The sequence below is a fragment of the Cydia amplana genome, chromosome 16, assembly GCF_948474715.1.
Source record: "Cydia amplana chromosome 16, ilCydAmpl1.1, whole genome shotgun sequence".
Lineage (NCBI taxonomy): Eukaryota > Metazoa > Arthropoda > Insecta > Lepidoptera > Tortricidae > Cydia > Cydia amplana.
The window spans coordinates 10,339,597-10,359,089 of record NC_086084.1 but is presented as its reverse complement, the minus strand read 5'-3'; the positions used below and the strand labels follow the sequence as shown (position 1 = coordinate 10,359,089).

General features: G+C 38.1%; 1 protein-coding gene across 3 annotated transcripts in view; it reads left to right on the top strand.

The window, feature by feature from the left end:
* LOC134654952 (zinc finger protein 608-like) overlaps positions 1-19,493 on the top strand; it is a 152,059-nt gene that overhangs the window by 13,689 nt on the left and 118,877 nt on the right. Inside the window, exon 1 of one of the 3 annotated variants that reach the window (XM_063510383.1) lies at positions 19,148-19,165. The exons of the other annotated variants lie outside the window; for them this stretch is intronic. The gene's annotated coding sequence lies outside the window, so the exon portion shown is untranslated. Of the gene's footprint in view, positions 1-19,147; positions 19,166-19,493 lie in introns of those variants that run through there. 3 annotated transcript variants of the gene reach the window in all.

Genomic DNA, 19,493 nt, shown 5'->3' with positions numbered 1-19,493 from the left:
GGCGATTTATGACGTATAAAAAAAAAACTACTTACTAGATCTCGTTCAAACCAATTTTCGGTGGAAGTTTACATGGTAATGTACATCATATATTTTTTTTAGTTTTATCATTCTGTTATTTTAGAAGTTACGGGGGGGGGGACACACATTTTACCACTTTGGAAGTGTCTCTCGCGGAAACTATTCAGTTTAGAAAAAAATGATATTAGAAACCTCTATATCATTTTTGAAGACCTATCCATAGATACCCCACACGTATGGGTTTGATGAAAAAAAAATTTTGAGTTTCAGTTCGAAGTATGGGGAACCTCAAAAATTTATTGTTTTTTTTCTATTTTTGTGTGAAAATCTTAATGCGGTTCACAGAATACATCTACTTACCAAGTTTCAACAGTATAGTTCTTATAGTTTCGGAGAAAAGTGGCTGTGACATACGGACGGACAGACAGACGGACAGACGGACAGACGGACAGACGGACAGACAGACAGACATGACGAATCTATAAGGGTTCCGTTTTTTGCCATTTGGCTACGGAACCCTAATAAAAAACAACCATACGAAATTTAAGTATAAAAAAAATACAAAAAGTTATGTAGCAGTATACAATTACTGGGGATGGAACCAGGGACCTGCCGATGCAAACAAAAAAAACCAACGTTTGCAAAATACGCTATTATAGTTCTTACTAAAGCTGACGAAATTTAGCTACTCATTCTCAAGTATAAACTAAATATCTAAATACCGCCAAAACCAGCGATACAAATTTTCTGAATTTTTGGCCATTTAATCTATAAACATATCTCAAAAAGAAAAAAACTCTTATGATACCGATACGACTATTTGTTTAGGCGGGAGCTATCACGACTCCGCCATTTTGAAAAATTTCTAAAAACCGGATCGACAAAAAAAAATTATTTAGTCATAGAATTCGGTCACAAAATTTCACGAAAATCGGTTAAGAATGTAAGTAGGTCGCAACCTGTAGAGGAGAACATCCGGACATACAAAAGCAAAATGCCCGAGTCAAAACGTAGACCTTCGCTTCGCTTCGGTCAATTAGTGTTTTACAGATAGAAATGGACTTTGACATGGACAAGACAACTGAACGCTATGTAGTTACAGGAAAGTAGAATTGTAAAACTTTGAAATAAATAAATAATACACGTGTATTGTTTAAACACACATTACTATTTTCACTGGTGTTTCATTATACTTTCCAGTAGGTACTTTCAACTGGATTGGTAACACGAGGGCCATGCGGGCCTACCCCTACCGCCAACATCGAAAAGTTCGAAATATTTATCCGCCTTTCTATCGCTCGAATACGAATATGCAATCACTTTCACATTGTTTCTCAGAGCATCGGTATCGGTAGCGTAGAGGTAGATTTGATATTCACGCGATCAGCAATCTTATCTTCTCATTCTTCGAACTTATGAGTCAATATCAACTTTTTGCGGGCGAGGCTACCTGCTGGGCACAACAATGCACCTTCTCAGAACGCAAGTTGCTAATAGTCATACCCTTTACAGCGTAATTGTGGGTTTGACGAGCTTTAATTAGCCGACCGGTGTTCCCTTTCGCGTTTGTTTTATTTTTGGTTAGTAATTTGAACACTGAGTGCCGATAATTGTTCTGTAGGCGTTGGAGTATTTTTTGTGTGTTCGATAAACAGTTTAGCATTGCTAATAGCGCCGTTAATTTGTGTTTGCGTTAGGCATGCGGTTTCGGTCGGGTGGTCGTGTCAGCACTTTGCTTACTTATGATTATAATCTCAAATCGCAATACTCTTTATTTGTGTTCATTCATTACACGTTGCTACATTATATTAAAGGCCGGCAGACGGCAGTGGGCGCTTTGAGGGTGCATGGTTGATGATGAGTTGGAGATACAAACACGTAGGTACTTACATGTCTCCCTATTTAGATACATATACTCGTACACAGTACGCACATAAATATAAGAAGTGCGGTGCGGTGTAAGTGTAATATAAGAAATATACAAAAAAGCGGCCAAGTGCGAGTCGGACTCGCCCATGAAGGGTTCCGTATTTAGGCGATTTATGACGTATTAAAAAAAAAACTACTTGCTAGATCTCGTTCAAACCAATTTTCGGTGGAAGTTTACATGGTAATGTACATCATATATTTTTTTTAGTTTTATCATTCTCTTATTTTAGAAGTTAGGGGGGGGGGGGGGGGGACACACATTTTACCACTTTGGAAGTGTCTCTCGCGCAAACTATTCAGTTTAGAAAAAAATGATATTAGGAACCTCAATATCATTTTTGAAGACCTATCCATAGATACCCCACACGTATGGGTTCGATGAAAAAAAAAATTTGAGTTTCAGTTCGAAGTATGGGGAACCCCAAAAATTAATTGTTTTTTTTCTATTTTTGTGTGAAAATTTTAATGCGGTTCACAGAATACATCTACTTACCAAGTTTCAACAGTATAGTTCTTATAGTTTCGGAGAAAAGTGGCTGTGACATACGGACGGACAGACAGACGGACAGACAGACGGACAGACAGACAGACAGACAGACATGACGAATCTATAAGGGTTCCGTTTTTTGCCATTTGGCTACGGAACCCTAAAAACAGACACACGTTACAAGTTAAAATAGGTAGACAAGACATGAACATCTTAAAGAAACAGTCACAAAATACACGACACCTGGCAAATTGAATCAAGAAAGAATTTCCGCTCGGTAGATGTTTTTTCGGCCCAAGTACCCGAACCGCATAGCCGCGAGTAGGCCGAGTAGGTAGCATGTGTGAGCTGGTAGCCGCTCGTAAATCACGCTCGCGGTAATGCGTAGATAAGAGCTCTCTCATTTGTTTTCCCATTTCCCCGGAGAAATTTCTTAGTGACATTACCGCAGTGTTTGACGTAACGAGCAATTACCGCGCCGACCGCCAGGCGATTTAATAAACTGCGCCGCGAGCTCGATAATGCTTTATTTGACAGATCGTATTTTATTTAACTCCGTTTTATAGAATTGTTCTTTCATTTCTGATAATAATATGTTATCGATGAGTCTTTTTAAACAACGGTTGGCTTTATTTGATTAAATTGAATCAGACACGAAATTAGTCTTATTTAACGAAAAAGCTCGAAGTTACAGAACTTCGTCCGCATCAGACTTGTTAAACAACTTACCTGGATGTTATCGGTTAATTAAGTAAAAGAGGAAATTGATACCGTATGAGGACCAGTTGGCTGTAAAGTAGTCTTGTAATTGATTACAGAAAATCATTCGCTACAGCGATATAATAAATCCGTGCAATTACTAAATGCAATCTGCTAACAGAACCAACAGCGGCGGGGGCACGCTATCTCGCTTGATTAAGGCCAATTATATTAGTCTTCACGCGATTATACTGTCGCGATTCAGGGATAACCCCACCATTTAGAGAGGACGCCTCTTTCATTACCATGCCATGAATTGCCGTGCCATTTCCATGTTCGAAAGCTTAATGGGCACGGGCGTGGATGAATTTAATCAGCGCACTGCATGATTCCTATGCGGCAAATTATAATTGTCAACGGCAACGGAAAGAAAATTGGTTTCATTCGGGAACACCCAATTTATCGAAATCTGAATTTAAATTGAATCTGAAACAATGAATAACCCTTCATTTCCATTTACGTTCAAAGAATGTGCTCCGCAAACGCTGAAGTGAAGTTGGAAATACAAACGATAAATTTTAACTCGCCACACGAGTTTCAGCCGGGATTTGGAGCCGAATATCCGAGCTCGGATCCCGCGATAACAACCCGCGCCAGTTACTCGCCTCCAATACAAATTGACTGTCATTTTCCGGCTAGTAACTGATCTTATATCCAATATATTATTATTAACGTCTATCCGGTTTTAACGCAATCCTTTAATTCAAAAATCTTAAACGAAAGATGGAATTTATGGACTCTTTAAGCCTCTGAAGAACCGTTGAATTTCAATTGAAAAAACATGGGTTGTTAAGCTTTTCATTAAATTTAAGAACCACTTTGGAGCTTTGAAGGCATTTTTATGAATTCGAAGGCCTAAAAATAAATTATCGGACTGATTGTATCGAACACGGCGATCGGCGCGACCAGGGCAGCATGCGCGAGGAGCGCACGAAGGTCGGCGTGGAACCTGTTTGGCGGGACGCCGCAAGGTGCTGGCGTGGCGGCCAGGTTAAGTGCACTGCATTAGCATCGCTCGCTCGCCCTTTCATGCTAGCACATCTTATCTGCGACCCGTTTAAATGAGCCTATTCAATTGTTACGTCCGAGCGAAAACGAAACTCAACGAGAATGATCGCGCTCACAAACTTTGCCATTCGTAAAACGTCACATTAGTTCTGGTTAGTTTGTTTATATTTCGATCAAGTTTCCAGCAGGAAATAAAAGTTTGTTTTATCTGAAATCTTTAATTTAATTAGCTTAAATTTTACTTATTTCCGCTGCAGTTTGCGCAGTTTTGTGGAAACCCTTGACGGTGTAAACCGGATATTTTTTGAGCGGAGGTGTCGTTTGTTGTGGCATTCCGTGCGCGATCCGAATGGCTCGGATTTTAGAACGCTCAACGTGCTTTGATCAAAATCTCTGTTCATTTTGTATTTAAGTACCTTAGGGTTTTTTACTGCGTTCCTAATTGGTTTTTCTACCGTCTGTTTACAATCCAACCTTATTTATTCGATTTCTCTTCTCGTGGGTTTTCATCAATTTATTTTACAGTGGTGTACACTTCTGTAGAATCATGTAGATTACATTCAGTATTGTTTTAATAAAGTTTTATTTCGTTTTCCATCATCTACTTGCATTTACATACCTAAATGCATCATACGTTGGCTTGTTACTCGTTTATTCATGTCCATAAAGAAATACAGTGCCAACCCGCTACCCTAAAATGTTCGTTCGTTTGGTTGTAAAATTTGATGGCGAAATTTTTAATTGAAAACATTATTTGTGCATACGTCGTATAAATGTCACGTAACTGTTTATTAGTGTAAGAGTTTAAATACTTTTTTCTACTCCAGCACTTAAATGTGTCAATTAAATGACTGACAGTGATATCTAAAGCAATGTCATTTGAATGCTTTGTCTATAGGCTCATAAGATGACTGCTAGCAGTCATCTTATGAGTATAATACAACTGCTTTATTTTTTTTAAAGATACAAGTTCCGATCATCTTGATTGAAAGAGGTATGTTTTCATTTACAATAATAACTCTTTTTTTTTTAAATAATAACTCAATTTTTTTTAAATAATAACTCTTTTTTTTAATAATAACTCTTTTTTTTTTTTTGCTGCAGCTGTCATAGAAAAAGTAATGTATGCAACAGCTCATAATTGGTTCTTAAAATTCTCGGGTCTTTTTTTACAAAACTCGACTACGTCTCGTTTTGTAACTTCGACCCTTGAATTTTAAGAACCCTTATTATATCACTGTTGCATAAACTACTATAAATTATTATACGCCTTATGAACTCCAGTTTCCTAAAAAATTGTCATAGGTTCCTAATCCTATTTAATTAAACTACAACCCGCTACTAAGATTAACTCTACAATATTTGAGAATCTGCGCTCCTTTTCAAACGAAGCTTTATTTTAATTTCACAGTAATCGGGCTCTCTAAATTCAGAAACACCTGAAAATAACGAGTCCTCTTTGTTTAGTTTACTGGGACACCGACAAAATCTGGAGGCGCGAGGGTAGCTACCAGGTTTCCATAACAACACGCGGCTATGTTGCCCTCTCCGACCCGCCCCCGCCCCGCCGCGGCCCCCGCGCGCTATCGATCCGTCCCCGCCCGCGCCCCTCGCCACTCCAAATCAAATTACAGGAGCACAAGCGGGCGGCTGCATGCTCGCACTCCGCCCGTACTCTACCCGCTTGCCCTTGCCGAGACTCAATCAACTTTGTATTGGCGTAATAGTATTTTAATTCTATTGGCGCGCTTTTGACTGCAACCCCCCGTAATAGCTTGTTTGCAAATTACAACACGTAACGGCGAAGCGTTGGCAGCTCATTTGGCACATTTAATGGAACGGTCGAGAACGATTTCAGATCGACCGCTGGCCGATAATTAATAAACTCTATTCGATTAATGTGCACAATGTCATGCTCCGAGCAATAATTACGCTTTATCAGCTCATGTTTATTAATTGAAGATGTTAATACCTATGTTTTTATTAAAAGGCGTAAAAGTTTATATTATTAATAACAATGTTAGCTTTGACGCTCATAAAGATAAATGGAGATCTGGGGACTGTTCCAAACCCATAAATCATACTCGAAATACTTTCGCAGTCAGTCGCTGCTGCTGGGCCAAACGAAATCTTATCTCGGTTTCTTTGTTTTAAACTTTTACGCTTAATTTAAAATACGATAAGGATTTTAATAAGCCACGCCGAATTATTAGGCGCAAATCAAATCCAGATTATGATAAAAAAGAATTACTGGCAAGAATTTGCTATTTAGCCAGATACGTTTCGCTCCACAAACAATAGATTGCGCCGATTGCGATTTTTATTCCGAACGGCGAGAGTCGCTTTTGCGTCGCTCGCGCTCGAGCAATGTTGAAATAATACAATGATTGATTCGCAACATGGAGTGTGTGTCAGAACTAAAAACAAACACGACTTATCACCGATTTTATAGCGATCGGCAATAAAATCGATTATCGTATCGAATGGGCGAGCGGGGACGCTCGCGCTCGGGGACGCTTTAATGAGGGAATGTCGTGATGCCGACTCGAATAAACCGTCGACGGGACATTTGTCTCCCTCCGAATAATGGAAAAGCGCTGAAAGGATATTTATCAAAACTGACGGAGCTCCGCGTTGGCTTATTTTATTTGTTATTTTTCATCAATCGTTTAAATCGGGAACGGCGTAAAAATCTGTGAGCCGCGAAACGTGAGCGGCAATGAGAGCGGACGTTTCACAATTTTATTATGATACATTGTGTCGCATATTGGCTTCTTTCAAATGTGTGTAAATTGGTGTCGGGTCCCGTCGAGCGCGAGCTAGTAAATTCGTCGTTAAACCATGTCGTGATGAGCATGTTCTGGAGACGAGCCAGCACTGTTTACTTTAGACGCTCTCTAAACAAAGTTTTTAATGCTTTACGAGTATTTATACGCATCGGGGTTATTCACTTTACGTTGTATTTTGTCAAACTCACAAATACATTTGTATAAATTATGACCGTTTAGCAGCATTGCAGTATACTAAAACATAATAAAAGTTTAGATTGGAGCCGAGCCAATGTTTTAAGCAATGCTGCATCTACTTATGCCAAATATGGGTTAGTCGAGTCTAACATTCTTAATCCAATTAGCGGGGTCCACGTGTGAGGTGTAGTAGCGATATGCGGGGCGATAGCGAGTGACCTGGCATCGTATTCACAATGCTTGCGAGTTAAACTCTCAAGCGCCTGTTTTTGGTGCCTCTAGATCCGTGAGAACTTTGCGTTATCGGAGAGCTCTCTTATACTGGCTAGCTTATCTTTGCTATATGGCTAGTCTTTGCTCGTGCTAGGTAAGGTATTGCAATGCCCCGGGGCACCAACGCCACTCGACGTTTAGCTCGGCTAATAAACACCTCCAAAGCCACGCACGTACGGCCTCCGTGCGGACACAAATTGCCTTTGTTCTGAGTGGACGTGCTATGCAGTTAGGGTTAGACGTCACGAGTTTTATGTCTTGGCGGGAAAACTAGCTAGTTTGTCAGCCGCTCATATGGTCGCCTTTGTGAAAATATTAGCTTTAGAGAAGTTAGAGAGGCGACGCAAATATTTCAGCAAATAATACCAAGTGAGTTGTTTGAGGAAAAACTCGGGTTTAAGTATTATGCAAGTGTTTTTGAATAAATTATAGAAATACTGAAATATTATTCCCGGAACTTTTTAGTTAAACTTACGGTAATAGCACATGTCAATACTTTGTAGTTAGTAATCTACATAAAAAAAAACCGATGGTTCCCTTAGTGGTACATTATATCACTTGTAGAAATGTAGGCCAAAATCTGAATTGGTCGCGACTTAGTAATGTGGCACGCCAGGGTAGCAAGGAAATCAGATTTGAGTATAGTTAGGTTAGGATATGAAATGTTTAACTCGTGTCTGATAACCCTATGTTCTGAAATGATAGCAGTCTAGTGAGACTGTCAGTATAATTACCCGAGCTTTTACCTTTTCTAATAGCTTTAGTTATGCAAACCGTGCCCTTCAAAAATATGTTAACACGGTTGCACCTTATGGCATAGCGATAAAGCGAAAAATGTATATATATTTGTGAAGTCGAGTGAAGATGGCAGCACCGTTAGGAAACGTGTTAGTGGACAGTAAACATCATTGTTCGCCGTCTAATGCCATTAAACTTGCCGTGTGTTGGTGTTGCTTATACAGTCAGTCCAACTCGGAGAAAACCAGTCAACTAGAGAACTTTATAACCCGTTGTACAATTTAATAAAGTGTAAAAATCGTGAAAGTTTAAATCAGTGTTTATAACCCTGTTCAATATCGATTCGTCTCTTGGAGGATATAATCAAACGGAGACGCCATGTCTGTAATTTTCTGTACAAAACAGTCTGCCGATTTTTGCGGGGGAGGGGAACGTCAAATGTATGCGTAACGTGAAAATAGCCATGTCAGATAAACGTCAGTCCATACATTGTGTATGACCGTTGGCCGCCTATTTTCGACAGAGGGGAAAGCCTGTTAATGGCTACTCCGTTTAGTTGTATACTCCAAGATTCGTCTATATAGCAAACTTTTGTCAATACCAATATTGCTCGATAATTTAGAAGATGGAAGCCATTAATCAACGATACGATACGATTAATGGTAAAATCTATTTATACTCCAGAAAAATAAATCGGTTAAAGGATTCGAAAAAATGGATTAGCAGTAAGCCGCTTTCACATCTCTGCATGAAACATTAACATTCACACGTGTGTGTGTGTGTGGTAGTCAAAAATCGTGGATTCAAACCTCGGTTGTGTTAAACAGAGACGAGAAATGCAAAAAGATGACGATTTAAACATTCGGACAGGATCCTTATCATACAAACTTACAAAGTATTACAAATGTATAATACAGTCAGCAGCAGAAGTTGCTATGCGGGCCAGGTGTTCAAAATGATCTTGACGCGACTTTATTGTTAAGAGAATAAGAGCGTGTCAAGGTAATTTTGAACACCTCGCCCGCTTAGCAACTTCTGCTGCTGACTGTACAATTTAGTGTGAGCGGAGAGCGCAAATACTTGTTCGTCTGTGCGTTCGACTACTTATGTAATTAATCGTAATAACACCAGTATGACCATTATCGCTGTGAATAGACCAGTAATTTACATATTAAAAACGTACAGTACATAACTAGACAGCTGACATGATGTATTGAATCGACAAATTAAAATTACGTACGTCTAGCGAGCATGTTGTTGTGTTATCTCAGACTCGAGCAAACACAAGGATATATTGCTTTGTTTAGATAATTTGAGTTTATCTGAGCTTCAATTTATCATCGAGATATTGTTATTATGTCTGTACATCAATACGGACTTTTGTACGGAGTCGAATTGTCTGGGACAGTGAGATTAGACGAGTATCAAAGCAAAAAAAATCCTTATCTTTCAAATAGGTAACCGTTAATTTTTAAGTCCTATCCCATAATTTCCAGTGGCTGTTAGATTAGGGTATAAAAATTCCCGGTGCTGGACATCGTCCCAAAAGTTGCCACCTTGAATCTTTTTTATTCCAAGCAATGTGACCACAGTCTGTGCTACTTATTTATTTGCTACTATAAAGAGTAGGAAAGAAAAAATCTTGCTATTTCCTGACGTGACGTCACAAATGGTATTCAATTCAACTATCCTCCTTTATCCTTTATTAAGTTTATGCTAATTAAACAATAGTTGAAAGGGCACAAATAAGTTGACCTTCTATTTTCCTCCACTGGACTTCACGACCGCTGTTTTTTGACAATTTAATTCATCTAGTAAACGTAAGAGTATATATTCATTCACGGACTTGAAAATGGTAAAATAATTCATCCGGTCCGAGATGCCCACGCTCTTATTACTTATAAATAAATCATGACAACATTAGGGATTGTCATAAATAAACCTTTCTTAGGATCTCGATTAGATGTTGAAAAGAGTCTTTTCGGTAAATACGTTTCCGTTTTAAACTGACTGGCAATTTATGTGATAGCTAAGATTATTTGTATTAATAAAAGCCCCTTTGAAATTCCTGTATAATTTTACTCTTAAGTTTTACACTAAAAAGGTAATTAAATTAAAATGGCTATTCATTTAATTCCTCTTCCATTTATTAGGTACTTCGTTTTAAAGTTGTAGTTGTGGAGTCTTAATGCATTAAAACTGTATAATTTTGTTGTGTCGCAGTTACTGTTTATTAATCCCGTTAACTGTATGGTTTTTTTTATTGCAATGCAACTGTAGGTAATAAAAAATACACAATAAATCTAGGTATACACTGTACACGTACAATTAAACTGCTTCTAGTACGCAAATCGCATACATGCAGTATGATTTTAGTTTAAACACTGTTACATCAGATTTATTATTTGTACTAGGCTCACATAAAACAAAAGAGCAACTGTAATTCGACTAATAATGTCGTCGGTAACCTAGCGTGGGAGTGCTAATAGCAACACTCTTATGTCTTAGGAAGAGGGTCTACGAATCTTCAGTTAACACTAACAGTGTTACGAAAAGTAATAAATAAAGCGGTTATCAGACGATCTCGGTTACGTTATAAGTCCGCATAAATATTTTGGGCTCGGCTCGGCTGTTATGTGTGTGAATCGTTGATTCGTGTGGGCGTGTATGAAACAAACAATAGTCGTGTGTTTGCACGGACGAGAGGCGCGATTGTTTTTGCCTTGTCCGGAACTCCGAGGCTGGGGGTATTTTCATTTCCACTTGTAGTTTAAAGCTAAACTTATGTAAGTCATGTCTAAATTTTAGTTTTGTGACGAAGCGTTTGAAATTGAGTTTCCGTATTGTGTCGATCGCTAACCGACTGAAGACTAAACTAATACGTCATTGATTTAAAATATAAAACGCCATCGCCATACATGCATGCACAATCGACTTCAAAGATATGTTCCCTTTTTTGCACCTTATTCCATCGTAATGAGGCGAAAAATGTATATAATCTATTTTTGACGTTTTTCTTACAGTAGCTACATAATGATCTATTTTTGACGCATCACGCTTCAAAACGCTACCCTCATTAGGTATTGTTTTTGATGTTGAATTTACGCTGCCGTAGCATACTTTATGGAGCAACAATAATGACAGCGAAGCATCTTCCACGACTCATAAACTTGCATTTTTATTTGCTGAAAAGTCGTAATAAAACGGGCCACGGCGTGACATCATGCTTCGTGACATGCGAAACGAATAAATTTTTTATAGGTCTAACTTTGTAGAAATAAATTGGTGTCATGGCAGATGCGAATGAAACAAAAAAATATAAGATTAAGTTATTTACACCACATCCAAATTCCCAATGCTCGTTTTATGTATCGTGAATGCTATTTTGCTAGTTTTTAAAAGAAGTAGGTATAGGACGTTACTTGCTTACTGCTTATTATATTTATAATATCTTTACGCTTTAATAGAATACGTATTTAGTCAGAGGCGGGCTAGGGTTGTCTCCTTTTAATTGGAAATGCAAACTGACCAAACTGCCCGTGCCCGAGTGGGGACGGTAAACAGAACGCCCTGAATTTACTTCGCAAATAAGAATAATTTGGTCAAGTGGGAAGCTGCAATCGCGCAACGAGAATTCTGTACCGTTTTAGCTTATGAATGGGTAATGTGGGTATAGCCAGTAAAGCACAGACATGTGTGTATTCCATATAGTTTAGCATGTCGGTGTTGTATTGCGTAATAAAAATATGTAAAAATTGTAAAATAATTTGCTAGAAAAAGTAATACATTTAAAGTACAATATATTTTTTTTATTGACACAAACGCTAAATTTTTTATAAGTAATTGAAATTTTTATTAAAGCGCAAGTGACTGAGAGAATGACAGATAGACAAAGAGATTGCCCGATAACCGGCCAAGTAAAGTGCAATGTTGCCAATGAGGTTCATATTTTGGAATATAGTTATAATGGATTTAAATAAAGTTTTTATTTTAAGTGTTATTATGTTTTGAAAATTAATTAATATACAAACTTTAAATAAATATTGGCTTGTTAACAATATAAAATAAACGGTAAAACGTTGAAACACACCAATGAACTTTGACTTTTCTATTTCGGAATTGTAAATTTTTCTTTCTTTTCAACTAGCCGGCGACACTAAAAAGCTAACGCTTAATTATAATAGTGAGCCTTTCGATTGAATATCAATATTTTAATTAAAACGTCAAATTTCCCTAAGTTTTCGGAAGAGCCAACCCTTGAAGACCCAGTGCCCACGGACAGCGTAAAGGGCGCGCTCATATTTCATTTCAGTCAAAATGGATCCCGCCTTAGAGATAAAAAATATTTATACTTACTGCATCAAAAGAGATCAAAGTTTTATTGAGCGCGCTCCGAGGCCTGCTGCGAGTATTTGCTATGTATACAGGTGTTTTACCAATTTTACGAGCATTACCTATTCAATAATTTTAATATCAAGTGAGTATACTCAACATTACTTATATTATAAATATAGATACGATTACGATATGAATTGAGTGTTTCATAGGTTGAGTGAGTTGAGTCAATCGCATAGGTATTGTATTAAAGTACCTATATCGAATATAACTACATAGTCATTAATAAAATAATTAATAACTAATTGCGACGAACAATGCATGTACATATTTGCATTTTCTACCTTAACACGTGCAAAATAAATTAAATATTTAAAGTTATTGCCGGTTTATCAACGAAAATCCGATGGTATTGGCCAGAAAATTGCGCAGTTACAATTGTTGAACAAAGAATCCTCCACGCAACGCTCTGAGTGAGCTCTATAGCCGTCTAGATTGTCCGCTAACACTAATGAAATGACATTAAATACCTAATGTATGCGACTATTGCGACGTCACAGTTTCGGTTCTCTGCGCGTACCGTTTTCTTATTTAACGCGCCGCGCGGTGTGTGCTCGTCCGGAGCTCCCTCGCTCGGAGTACCCTTCTCTGTGCAGGCGTCTAGCTAGCCCTAGTCCGACAGCGCAAATGAAATTGTGTATAGTTTGTAGCTTTCTAATAGACCCCGAAGGCTAATCCTATTGTCTATTGTTCAGTAAAACCGCACGTGCTACTTACCTGCAAAAAAGGGTCCTAATTATTCTATTTGGCACCTGAGCGCGGGCTAGTCCAACGCTCAAAAAACCAGTGTAGGTGCGCTCTCCGATAACGCGCCTTTGTTACGCATCTCGAGGACACATTTTAGACTGGTTCTGTAGCGTTCGACTCGCCGGCACTCAGTAATCGAAGTACCGATTTTTTATGCAGGTGGTTGTGGCACGTGGCACGAGCGGTTTTTCTTAACAATAGACAATAGGATTAGCCTTCGGGGTCTATTAGAAAGCTACAAACTATACGCGACGATTGCGACGTCATCACAGCTCGGTTCTCTGCGCGGAGCGTTTTCTTATCTAACGCGCCGCGCGGTGTGTTCTCGCCCGGAGTACCCTTCTCTGTGTAGGCATCTAGCCCTAGTCCGACAAAACAAATGAAATAACAAATCAGTGCGCTTCACAATCCGCGGCCGCGGCCAGGCGACGAGTGCGCGATCATCGTCGCGCGCTCGTCGTAATGTGCACGCGAAGTGCGTTCCATGCTTCGGACCTAAGCGTCGGAATAACTCTGACCGCGGTGACTCACACAATCTGCACTACACTTGCCATGTTTGTGGATCGTTTTGTACCGTTGTGCACCGATCGGTGCACCGCGTCGGTTTCAGAACCGACGCCGAACGTAAGAATCGGTATCTGATGTCCTCCTATAAATTGCGATGCAGGAGTTACCATCCTCATTTCCAATCTGGTGTTCCACTAGCCAGGAGATCGGCTAATAAACTTGGAGTTGATTTGATCATAGTTAGCAGCGACATACCAACAGTCTGACACCTACACAGACACAAGGTGCGCTGCTTCTGACAGAAGATATATTGCTGTCACGAGGCCCAAGAAATATCCGATAAAATGGAACATAAACGCAAGGAGGTTTTGCGAATGTGCGACCAAGTGTCACGTCGCATTGCACCTCCTCCGATCAACAGGAACAAGGAACGTTGCTTTGGCTTGATGGCAATTAAGCCGAATACATGGTACATCATTCGTACACAACGCGAGAGCTTGGAAAAGGCAAAAGAGAGGATACTAAGCAAATATCCCAGTGCAAAAGTGGTGAAAGAGTGGCACGGAGTGTCGCACGCAGTAGACATAGGAAACTCGCTGAAATTACGATTACGCAACGAAAAGTGGCTTGCTCGAGGAAATATTTTACAAATGACAGATACGAGCTGTCAGTCCATTGATGAAGATATAGTTAAATTCGTTAACATTATATTGGAAGAAAATGCTGCAAGTTTGCAAACACGAAACTAGTAAACGGTTTCACTAGTACCGGTATTTGTGCCATAATTAGAATATTTGTCTCTCTCTTACTTTATTTTACACTAGCTTTTGCCCGCGGCTTCACACGCGCAGGAGTTTTTTATTTTTCACCCCTTTAGGGGATGAATTTTGAAAAATCCTTTCTTAGTGGACCCCTAGACCTTATAAGGAATCTACTTGCCAAATTTGGACTTTCTAGTCCCAGCGGTTTGGGCTGTGCGTTGATTTAAGTCAGTCAGTCAGGTGTTTCACGTTTATATATATAGATAATATGTATTCTATTTATTTTATTGCGGTACCTAGTTAAGGTTATGGACGTTTAATTATGGTTATAACAAAAACAATATACTTATTTTCTAAAGTTAAGTTGACAATAAAATGTTGTTTTATTTTCTCTCTTCCTACCAAACCTGCAATGCGCGCTCGACCAGGCATTTCACTCAATACACCTACATTGGATAATGTAGGCACGTGTATAGTGATTATCAGGCCTCGGAGTATTTTTAGCACGGTAAGACTAAGGAGAGCTATGGAGTCTTTGTTAACATTAAAATTAAATTCATACTCATACTCATCCTCATTAATTAAGTTCGTCCGAATCGTTTTATAAATACTTAGACTACTTATATGTAATTAATTCTGTTTACATATATTTAATTAAATGTTATATTATAAAAAAGTAATAATATGTAGGTATATGTGTATGTTAATATTATTATATTACCCATATTGCAGTGTCATCGCTCCAATATTTTATTTAAGTACTTAACGTACCTACATACTATAATTACTGTTAAGATAAGGAACTATACGTTGTCACTGGCCGCTTTAGATAATGCACTTAATGACATCATATGTCATGTATCAACATATTAAGACGTATGATTTGTTACTTCAATATATTCATTTAAGGCAAATTTCGGAATAAATTGCTGATTTCATTATGATTTTAATATGTCGAATACGTATTACCAATGTTTATAATCATAGGTTGCATGTCTTAAGTACTTTTTTAAGTGATAGGCCACTTATGATTAAACCTCTTTACCTAAATATGTGTATGAGTAAATCAGATGTCACATTATGTCATGAATATATAGTTACGTATTTCGTTATTGTGATGATCGCTGATATTTATGAGGTGTAGAGCTGTACATAATTTACTTGTACTTAATTAATGAGGATGAGTATGAGTATGAACTTAATTTTAATGTTAACAAAGACTCCATAGCTCTCCTTAGTCTTACCGTGCTAAAAAAACTCCGAGGCCTGGTGATTATACGGACTGAAATACTTAAATAATGCAAACTATTAGGCCGAAACCATTATTCTTAAATTCAAAGACAGCTTACACTATTTCTTACCTCCTTTATTTTTTGTTAATCTTTGTCGATCTGTTGTAATCATTTCAAAAATGTATGTCTCCTTTGAAAACGAGTTTCAAACCTGAGTTTCAAAATTTCAAACCATTCAAACATTCAGTTACTTGACTTTATTTGTCAACAAAATTGTCATTTAATTGCAAAGAGAATATAAATCCACTGTCAAACATGTTATAGATGGTGTAGATGGTCAAACCAATTTGTCAGTAAATAGGAACAAAAAAAACTATACTCATTCTTTTCTTTTGGGTGCTAGTACTAGTGTAAGACAAAGATAGTATGACTCTCTGTCTATGTTTGAAATAAGACAGTCCTTTGACACACTTTACCTTTCGTCATGCTTCCAATACAAACTATTTAAACGACAAATGTCAACATTTTCAAAACATAGGTATATTATAAAATAAATTACAATCGTAGTCAATCCTAACAGTTAAAATACTCTCGTGAGAATCCAAACAGGATTCTAAAATGTAGTACAAAATCTCTTAATTCGTTAATTCGACGCCGACAAGGCACAGGTCGGCTGCGGGCCGCGGTATCGTGAAGTCGTGAACCGAAGTGGCAGGGCCTTTTCTACAGTCTAGTCTACAATCTACTATTTCATGATGGAATTGGCTCTCAATTATTTCCTCATCCAGATAAAACCTGTAAGTAGAGCCAAGTGTTTTAGAAGTAGCGGTTTGTATTTCTAAACATACGGAAGCATAGTAAAAAATCAGTTTGAGTTTGAGAAATCGATTCACGAACTCTGACGCGGATTTTATATGAGAACCTGATAGTTCATCGATTCACGAAAGCTGGCGCGGATTTTATTATATATGAGAACCTGATAGTTCAGTACAAATTCGCGCCAGCTCTTATGAATCTACCTTTATGTACTTGGATTTATTTTTAAAACGCAAAGCTTTCTTTCAATCGATGTCTGGAAAGTCAAGCCATTCCAAGCCATTCGGAAAACTATAAGTAGGTACTTATGTTCCTTTATTCTTTATTCTTTCATAATTGCATACATGTAGATTGTAGTGTACATAAGATACTAAATATTACATTTCGTTCTTACATGCTACCCGATTCGAGTTTTTATCATTTCGAGTATAGTTTCTTTAAAGTCCATTCGGTGTTGGGCATTAGATGTAAAATATTTTGAATCAAGATTAGTTATTTAAATACGAGTAGCAACTCATAGCCTTATTGTTATTTAACTTCTGATATTAAATTACATCAAAAGATTTTCGTGACTGATTAAGAAAATAATCTTTCAAATGTTAATTTGTTTTGAGTTTTGAGAACATAAATAAAAATTTGGCGGAATACCTACTAAGCATTTGCAAATAAATTAACCAATATTTTTTGTTTTTTCATCGCAAGATAAAAACCACAAGTCGAATATAAGACGTGTTAAGTTATATGATGTGTTCACTCTTATTGCTATCGTATCAAAGTTAAAGATGTGAATGGTTTGTAAATGTTTCTTTTATGTTTATGGAGATATGTCGAATGTCGATATCGCAAAGCTTAAAAGGAAAGTTGATTACAGCTATCAAACTTTAATCGAATGGGACTATTAAATGATACCTACTTTGGCCACGTTAGTTAATATTGGATATATAGCGGTGGTAAACGGACTTTTGCCTTTGTTTATCGATACCATTATCCCGCGAGACTTTATCAATCAATCGAATTGTTGTGAGTCAAATTTTAAACCAACTAATTAGGTTTTCATGTATTGAGTGGCTTACCATAAATATTTGGTTTAGATTATTTATTTTAAACTTTATTGTATTTACATCAAAAAAGGTAAGTTCAACTTGAGATTTTAAAACTAAGAATTAACTTTAATGGCGGACTTTTGGTTAATATTACTGAAATTTTAATTTATTTAAAGACAGTTATGCGGGCAGCATAACAAAGATAAGCATTTCCGAGCGTCTCTAGTTTGCACAGGATGGGATGGTAAAGTTACCCGGCGTGTAAATTTATGCAGCAATCTCATCGGGGCTCGGGACCAGGGTGTCAGCAATATCGCGAAATTGACACTGCCCCATCAATCACGAGCGATCGAGCACGGCGTTACAGTTGCGGCTATCGGTACAAATTGCCGTCGCCTCGGTGATTAACAATGCATGACTTGGTAACCGGAAAACCACCGAAAACACGACGTGGCTCGTTCGACGTTTACAAACAATAAACAGTATCACTTGTGCCATTAAAGTAATAGTAGGAAAATACGTTTTCAAGTATGCTTAACGTCAAATCCGATTTCGAAGTTCTAGACTCCGTTAAGACCGAAGAAACCGCTAGGAACTTTCTGCAGCTTGAGTTTGCGTTCACAAAACAAGCCAAAAACACGACGAAGCTCATTCAATCCGACGTTTATAAACACGCTATCCTTTGCACCATTATCGTAATTGAATACACACAACAATACGTGAAGCACCGGGTGTGTTGTGCAATTGAAAAGTTTCCCCCAAAGGGATTTACGAGTCTAACTATAAGATCGTGAAGGATGTGACAATCCTTCCACACATTTAAAAGGCCTATGCCGATTATAGTTTCCGGTGCCTTACGCTCGACTGAGCGACGCGGGAACGCTCTCGTCGACATAAGGTCGGTTCTCGGAACCGGCCCGATTCGCTTGAGCTTAGATTACAATGTCAATAGACGTTTCGACCTGAATCGGGCGTAGCTGGGGTCGCTTTTCGAAAACATTCTTCAAGTTGTTATTTCAAGTGGATAGCGATTCCCTCGACGCTCGGTGCCTTGACTTCTAAAGTAGACTCTTTTGTCTCTACATGATATAGTGAGATTAATATTCGCGATAATATTACTTATTCCAAGTATTAGGTTAAGTTTTATCTATATAAGTGAGATATGCGTCTTTGTTCTTACGTACCTAGCTTTCCCACGCGATCTGGGCTCTCACATTTCATACGACCAACTTTAGTAGTTAGCTCACGGCGCGTATTTCGTTTCGCATCGCAGAACGACTTTTGAATAATGTTTTTTTCTTATTCAGTAAGTCTCCGTATAACTCAAACAACAAAGCCGACCGCGGAGATCCCTACAAAAGAATATGAGAAATATCTGCGCCCCTACAATCCGCATCGCTTCGCTACTTCAGATATATTGGAAAATATTTCTTGCTGCTATCTGAATAGCTTGTTCGGATCTCCTATTTCGTTTTATCAGAGGGTAAGCAAACAGTGTGAAAACAAATACGTTGATCTAGTATCTATCAGACGGAATAGTGTGGTGCCCGAGGGTCTAATCCGGGGTTATGTGCTCGGAGTTACATTCATAATTTAAGTTGGAGATGCTGTGATTAAATTTCTCTTTGTCGTCCATTCTGCGGCACAAAGCACTCGCGGCGTCTGTTTATTTTAAATAGGCTATGAAGAGGGTTTGTTAACGTGAATGCATTTCAACGTTTACTTACACCTAATATATTCTTCAACTTTCATGAATGCTTATTTTAAGTGTATGCTTAACTTGGCATGTCTATGTATTAATTCCTACAAGG